The sequence below is a fragment of the Marmota monax genome, unplaced genomic scaffold (assembly GCF_021218885.2).
Source record: "Marmota monax isolate L192 unplaced genomic scaffold, Marmota_monax_Labrador192_F-V1.1 WCK01_AAM20220418_F8-fsc00016, whole genome shotgun sequence".
NCBI lineage: Eukaryota > Metazoa > Chordata > Mammalia > Rodentia > Sciuridae > Marmota > Marmota monax.
Window position 1 is genome coordinate 12,516,157 of NW_026695209.1, and position 8,059 is coordinate 12,524,215.

An 8,059-nucleotide genomic window follows, 5' to 3' on the forward strand; every position below is an offset into this window, starting at 1 on the left:
AGGGTTCAGGGCATTTATTCATGAGTTTTAGTGTGCATGAGTGAATCCTAGGGAGTGATTTAAATTGGAGGTTCCTCACCATTGCCAATTTTTTTGATTCAGTAGGTGCAAGGAAATGATGGCTGTTGAAGAGGATGATGTGTTGATAAATGCTTTAGAATATGTGTGCATGTTAAACACTAATAATACAATGGTCAGCACTCTCCTACCCTCCCATGCATGCTGCAATTTGGATTGGGGTAAGACAAGAGAATCAGGAATGTATGTGTACGTGCACGAAAACTCAATGCTTATATAATTAGCTTGAATGCAGAAGACAACTGAACTCTCTTAAATGGGATTAAATATTTCTATTTCTATATTCAACCTGGTAACATATAAACAACATAAATCTATTGCTCACAGTACTGGTTGCTGGGATGTCCAAGATCAGGGACATTCATAAACAAGCAGATTTTAGTTCTGGTGAGGGCTTAACTCTTTCTTTCATAGATAGTGCCTTCTAGTGTTCTATGGTGGAAGGGGCAATAAGCTGTCTGGGACCTCTTATATAAGGGAACTCGTCTCATCAATGAGAGTCTGCTCTCAAGATCCAATCACTCCTAAAGGCTCACCTCTTAATACTATTGCATTGATTGTAACATATGGATTAGATTGTAATCTATGAATTTTGGGGACACAAACATTCAGACCATAGCATGCATAGATAGATGATAGAGAGATATTCAACATCTGGTACTACTGTACAGTTAGTAAACACATTAATCTGTTCAGCTTATCATTTCAATCATCTTAAAAACAATTATATACTCAAATGATCCCTTTTGTAAACCTTTATGGTCTTAAAAGAGATTTATAGACTCAAAAACAAAAGAAATAACTCTTGGCATTTAGTGAGGACTTCCTGTGCATGGACACTGTTCCAAGTGCTTTGTGTACAGTGACATATTTAATTCTCTGTGCCACGGGGTATAGCTCATGTTTATTCCTCTTTTATACATGAAGAAACAGAGGCCAGAGTTTCTATCCAGTTCCAAGATCACACAAAGAGTGAGCCATGAAACAGGTCAAACACCCTGCCATGGAGGTTCAGCAACAGAACACACTGCCTCTTTTGAACATTTGCTTTACATAATTTATTGAATTTTAAGTCTTCATATATAACTTTTGTCATTAAAGAAATTCTATGTAGCTATTTTATATTATTTTCTACATTATTTTAAGCCACATACTAGATGGATGAACTTGGATTTAAGACATGATTCCCTCTTTTTGTCACCTATCTAGCTTGGATCACTAAATGGAACTATTCTGAGGCTGAGAAGTAAAAGGGAACAGTCCTCATGTTTCCTACAATCAAGTCTTCCAGGGCCTGGAATGCAGAAGACATCTGCATTCTGTGAGAAGTAAATGGTCAAACCATGATGGAATGCTTCAAGGTCATCTTATTCAGGTTCTTTTAATAATCCCCAACAAAATATAAAACTCTAAGCAATTTTTTTTCTCATAATTAAAACAGCTTAAGCCCCAAACTGCATGGTTATTAATTTGTTTAAGACCACTCATCCTTTTCATAAGTAAGAAGAGGTAATATCTCCATTACAGATGTAGAAACACATCCACATTATACTTCTTTTTCCAGAATTACATAAGCAATTCCTGGAATTTTTAAATTTTCCTCTTCTAGTGCTTTTAAACCTGGATCCCCTTCTTCCTGCTACCTCTTTTCACACTGGGCTAAATATGAAACAGTGATCTCATTTTAGTGGTAATGCAAACACTGTCCTTAACCAAGGCAAAACTGATGACTGTTGATTGTGATGGCTTCTCCTACTCCTCCTTCTATTTCCTGATATTTACGTGTTTCTGTTTCATCTTCTCCATCCTGTTTTAAAGCCATAGTTAGGCCTCTCTGTTTTTGCTTCTTCTCATAGTTTTAGTTCAGTTTCTATAAACATCAAATCTCTTTCTGAATAAGGATTCTGTCTTCAGAAGCCAACAACACTTTCCAAAATGAAGGTTCTGAGAGAGTTTTGTTTTTCTTCTTCTTTTTCTTTTTAATATAGTGAGCATTGAACCCAGGGCCTCACAAATGCTAGGCAAGCACTCTTACCACTGAGCTATATCGCCAGCCCTTTAAAAAAAAAAAATATATATATATATATATATATTTAGACAAGATCCTGCAAGCTTGCCCAGGCTGACCTCAATCCTTGCAATCCTCAGCCTCCCAAGTAATTGGAATTACAGGTGTCTACCACCATGCCACTGTCTGCTTAAAGCAGGCCTATATTAAGAAAAGAAGCAAGGTCTTCAGTGCCTCCAGTGTTGGGATGAATTCCTTTCTACATGGAGGAGTGTTTAGTGGCAATAAAAATAATTTGGATGTTGCTGCTGGAATAAAAAATAATGATATATGAAAGAAAGCGATGACTTATAAAATGGTAGCTATTAACAGTCTCATTATTACTAAAGAAGAGCTAGAAAAATAATAGGTAAGATTTCATATTTTCATATGGAGGATATAATGGATAGAAGCAGGAGGAGTCAAAGGTAGGCAAACCACAACAGAATTTCTGGTGGAAGGAGGTTTAAAAATCTAATGCTTGTAATGAAAATGAAACTCATAGAAGGAAGGAAAAAGTACTTGAAGCAGAAATAATGTCAGCAGGAGTAGATGAATAGCATTTAAGTGTGTTAAAGGAGGTGAAAAAATAATGATGCTGAGAGAGAATGATGGGACAGGAACAGAAGGCAGCATCCGCAGGGGGAATGTAGACCCCTGCAAAAGAGCTCAAAGCTCAGAAAACAAATGTAAAAGATTTTTGCCTGTAGTTGAGTAATAAGATCTTTTGAAGGAAGAAGAGATTTGAAGGCAGGAAAACAAATAAGAAAGATTGCAGCATCCAGGAACTCTATGTGGATAAGTACATGAATGTCCCTTACAAATGCTAATGTGACAATGCTAAGTGAATTCACTGTGGAAATTTTGGGGAAAAGTGTTATTAACACTAGCTGAGGAAGTCACTTATTGACTCTGAAGTTAAAGGAACCAGGAAAACAGCTTTACTTGAGAATGCCCAGAAGTGAGTTAATGGCCAATCCCAAAGGGGAGGAGAGTAAGCACTTTTCAAGCATTTGCTGATCAAGACTTTTGCATATCTGAGCTCCTGCACATCAAAGGGGACTTCCTGCTGGGTTTGCTTACCCCTTTAACTAAGTCCTTGAATTTAAGGACAGAAATTCCTGTAAATGGAAAATTTTGAAAAGTCAGACATTATAGGCAGACCAACATAGCTGTTTGAAATTGATGGAGCAAGAATTCTGTCCCACCTGGCGTCCAGGGAGACCTTACCCTGGTAGTTGTAAATTGGCAGGTATCAGAATTCAAACGGGAAGTGACCTATAACTATGCTGAAAGATTGGGATGCAAAGGTCAACAGTCCCTTCACCAAGAGTTCAGGCCAATAAGGTCAGGGTGACCAGAACTGGGTCTTAAGGTCAGAGTACCCTGCCAATAAGACTGTGACCAGAGTATGCGATTGGAAGAAAGTCATGACTGTGGGTGGAGCAAGAAGATAAATAGACTTACCTACCAGGGTTCAAGAAAGTCCTTGAAAAACTGAAGCACATTTGGAAATACAATTTTAGACTTGGTGTGTTCATTAGAGTTTGATATTTCAGAGGAAAAGTTGCTTTGCACCATATAAGTAAAAAGGTCTTGATTTTGTGGCTTGTTACATATAGGTGACTTAGCCCACCCAGTGCCATTGTTCTCTGTGTTTTGATTAGCAGAGATTATATTCTTTAGAATTTGGACTTAAAAAGTGAGATTAAAAATCAAGTGCCAACAATTTCCTAGCACTGTGTTCCAAACAATATTTGCAGAAGCCAGAATGAGGCATCATTATGTAAAGATTCTTATAAACTAGTTGTCTTAAGTTTTAACTTTTAGGGCTGGGGATGTGGCTCAAGCAGTAGCGCACTCGCCTGGCATGCGTGCGGCCTGGGTTCGATCCTCAGCACCACATACAAAGATGTTGTGTCCGCCGATAACTAAAAAAAATAAATAAATAAATATTAAAAAAAAAATCTCAATTAAAAAAAAAAAAGTTTTAACTTTTAGTTTTCTTTCAAAATTATTTAGACGAAGAAAATTATTTTAACATTAGGATGATTTTACTGTATTTCATATTTTTATTTCAAAAGCTATAGTACCTTACGAAGACAATAATTTGGAATCATTTAATAAAAAAATGTAGTTTTCCAATAAAATTATAAGACATATGCTACATTTTTCTTTTAAACACACTGGTCAAATATAACTATTATTATGAAAACCTTACATTTTAATGCGTTTTTTAGTTTATAAAACATTTTAATATATATTACTTGATTCATGCCCTCTAGACACAACTTTCAACAATATCAGTTACAAAGTTATTTTGAAATATTTCTGATATTAAATGGCACTTATTCATATTAAAGACAATGAACCATATTTCCACTTTTGGCATATGATTTCAATTTAGATCTACTAAGATAATGCATTTCATCTTGTGGACTATATAAAAAATAAATTCATATAACCTAATGTTATTAAAGTTTTATCATCTTTGGCTCCTCCCTCCTCTGGAACATACCAAATACCATGAAGAAGAATATTGCAAGTTTGCATAACACAGAACAGCAGTATAAATTTTGAGATGTAATTCTGTTGTCTTTTTAAGATATACCTCAGCAGGACTAATGCCAATAGATCTCAGCTTCAGCAAGATCCAATTTTCTCTCCTAAAATAAAAAGTCATTTCCAAGATTTAAGCTTTCATTTCATAAAATTATTCCCTTAAAAATCTACCATATATGCCAAGACTGTAAAAAAACATATACAAAATATGTGGCTATAGACACAATTGTTGCCCTGAAAGAAAAAGGTTTAATTAATTACTGTTTCAAATCGTACATTCCACTGTGTATGTGACTTTCAGGGCAATATATTGAGGAAGGATATTGCATGAGATGATTAATTTAATATTTCCACCACAAGAAGGAAGGTTTACAATTTTGAGGGCAAATTGATACAGGGTAGATAGTACATCTAGATAAAGATCACATTCCCACTGTGGCAGTCTCTTCTCCAAATAATTCAGAAGGGTCTTAAAACCTACACTGTTATCCTAAGAAATATGTTTAAAATATTTCCATTTAGACAAATTATGAATTATTTTGTATTTTGTTGCTGTTGTTTCCTTCTCCTTCTCCTTCTCCTTCTAGTAAAACCAGGCATTTGATATATACCTTTGTTTTGTTTCAAAGGCTTTTAGGAGTGAGAGGTCCCACTCACAATGTTTAACACACTTGGATAATTGACCACCACCAAAGCATCCATCATAATAATATTGTTTACCCTAAGTAGGTCAAAAGATTTAAAATCCTATTTTCTAGAACTTCGTGGAAATTTTTCAGTTTTAAAGAAAAGAGTCTAACTTAGCTATGCCCGTTGTGTGAGAACAAATTTCCTTAAATTCAGATTTAATCTTGTATATATTCCAATATTTTTTTCTTTCTATAATCAGCTCCCAACTCTTTCTCACCTAAGCAAATCTTATCAGTCTATAAAATACCAATTTGGAGCCCCTTTCTCTTAGGAGATCTTACCTAACTACTCAATTCTATTAATAATCCAGCAAGTAAAGTGTCACCTATATAAACATATTTCATTAGTTTACATATATTTCAGATGTGTTAGTCATGTTGAAGCCAGATTTACAGATAGGTAGTTAGTGTAGTTAGGTAAAACGGGTCTAATATCAAGTAAGATAAATAAAATGGAGGCGATTATGAGAATGGAGTCCAGGAAACCAGAGCAGTACTTGAGGAAATTGAAATGTTAATGTCCCAAGGCCAGGAACTCATCCTAAGAAACTGTTAATGAAGCAGCTCCCAGCAAACAGGGAGGTGCTAATCCAAAAACCGCCCAGGCCCTTCCTGCTCAGATTACTCCTTGAGCCCACCTATCTCCCACCTTTTGGGCCTTCCCACCTGCATTCTATCACTGCAACATAAAGGGAAACAAAGGACAGGAGTGTGGGAAGGCTAAAAGAAGACCTTAGCTATGAAAGAGGGAAGACCTCCCCCTTCCACGGATTCTGCCTTTTGGGTCCCCTTCTTCCTCGGGGGAGAAGTCTTTCTGCTGTCCTTTAATAAAGCTTCTACCTTCCACTCTAAATTTGCCTCATGGTGCTTCTCTGGTGTTATACTTCAGCATTCAGGGAAGCAAGGACTCCTCACCGGTAAACAGCGGTAACAACGTTGCTCCAAATAGATCTTAAACTCACTGTGAACAGTGAAGAAAGCATAAGCTGACCTGCTGTGAATGATGGAACGTGTCAGACACTTTATATACTCTATCCCAAGCAATCATTTAATATTCAAAATCAAAGTTTTACATATCTTGCATGATATTCAAAACAGGGAACAAATGGTGTTCAAAAATACTTGTTCATTTGGAAAAAAAATAACAAAGTCATTTTCTCTCATAGATGCTGTTATTGCTAGTTAATTCTATTAGCCATTAGTAAGGCTCTTTCCCTCTAAGATTAGCCAATTTTCACATTCATGAGAATTTTAGTGTCATTTTTATAAATGGTAATAATTCTGAGTATCATGAGGAAGCATGATAATTTCAATTTAATGTGTTATGTAAAGTCTTTTATTCTCCCCCTTATTACTTCTAGCATTTACTGTAGAAGGAAAAGGTTACAGCAAATTCTCTGTTAAATTATAGACTGGTCTTAAAATGCTGGGTTCAAATTCTGTCTCCACTAAATGAAAGTCTTTAAAATTTCTAAAGTCCAGTTCTCTTATCTATATTGTGGAGATAAAAATAAATATTGTAGAGTCTATCCACAAGCTATTATTAATGCTTACAAAATGCTTGCTTTTAGTAAATGTTCAGTAAATATTAGTTATTATTTTATGATTTTCCTTACAACTTATCCTTCCCATTTCCCTACTTTCTAAGGGCTTAAGAAAAATAAAATTATAGCCCATCCAAATAATTGAGAGAAAATGCACCCAGCCTCTCTATTTATATTTGTCATTAACCAAATGTGAAAAAAAGAATAGGGCATAGATTACCAGACCAAAATTAAATTATCTGTGTCAACTCTTCCCATACTTCTTCTCTTCCTCCTTTTCTAGATTAACCATTTTTCTCATATGTTGTTCACCAGGGTCCAATTTTCTAATAGAGATACACTGCTTTTTTTTTTTTTTTTTTTTTTTTTGTACCAGGAATTGAACTCAGGGCCACTTAAACACCGAGCCACATCCCCAGCCCTATTTTGTATTTTATTTAGAGACAGTGTCTCACTGAGTTGCTTAATGCCTCCTCATTGCTGAAGCTGGCTTTGAACTCAAGATCCTCCTGTCTCAGCTTCCCAAGCCACTGGCATTATAGGCATGTGCCATGGCACCCAGCACACACACAACACACTGCTTATTTTTGAATAGTCCCAGTCACTTTACTCTTCTGAAGCCTGTTCAAGATTATTCTGCCATTGCTTTCTCGGTTTCTTCCCATCCCTTACAATCTGGTGAGAATTCTCCTTTCCCAGATGGTTCTTATGAATCTCTGTGATGCAAGTTAGAAGGAAAGTGATAGGAAGGAAACAAAACAAAACACAATGCTTAGTCTGGGTCAGAGAAAAGTGCTGTCAAGGAGTTGTGGAAGTGGGACTCTTCCAGACAATGGCTGCGTAGAACAAGGACAGAAAGGGATTCAAGAGGATCAGCTGTGGATTTGTGTTCTCTGTGGTATTCTGGAAATAGAAGTAAAGAGCTCTAATTATTTTAAGATGACTTTTTGGCTTCTAAGTTTTTATTTAACTTTAGTATAAAACCGGATCACACATTTGCAGGTAAATGGAGGGAGCTGGAGAATAGCAGGCTAAGCAAAATAAGCCAATCCCCAGAAACCAAAGGGGGACTGTTTTCTCTGATATGCAGACACTAATTCACAATAAGGGGGCAGGGCTAGGGAAAAATAGAGGTAGTC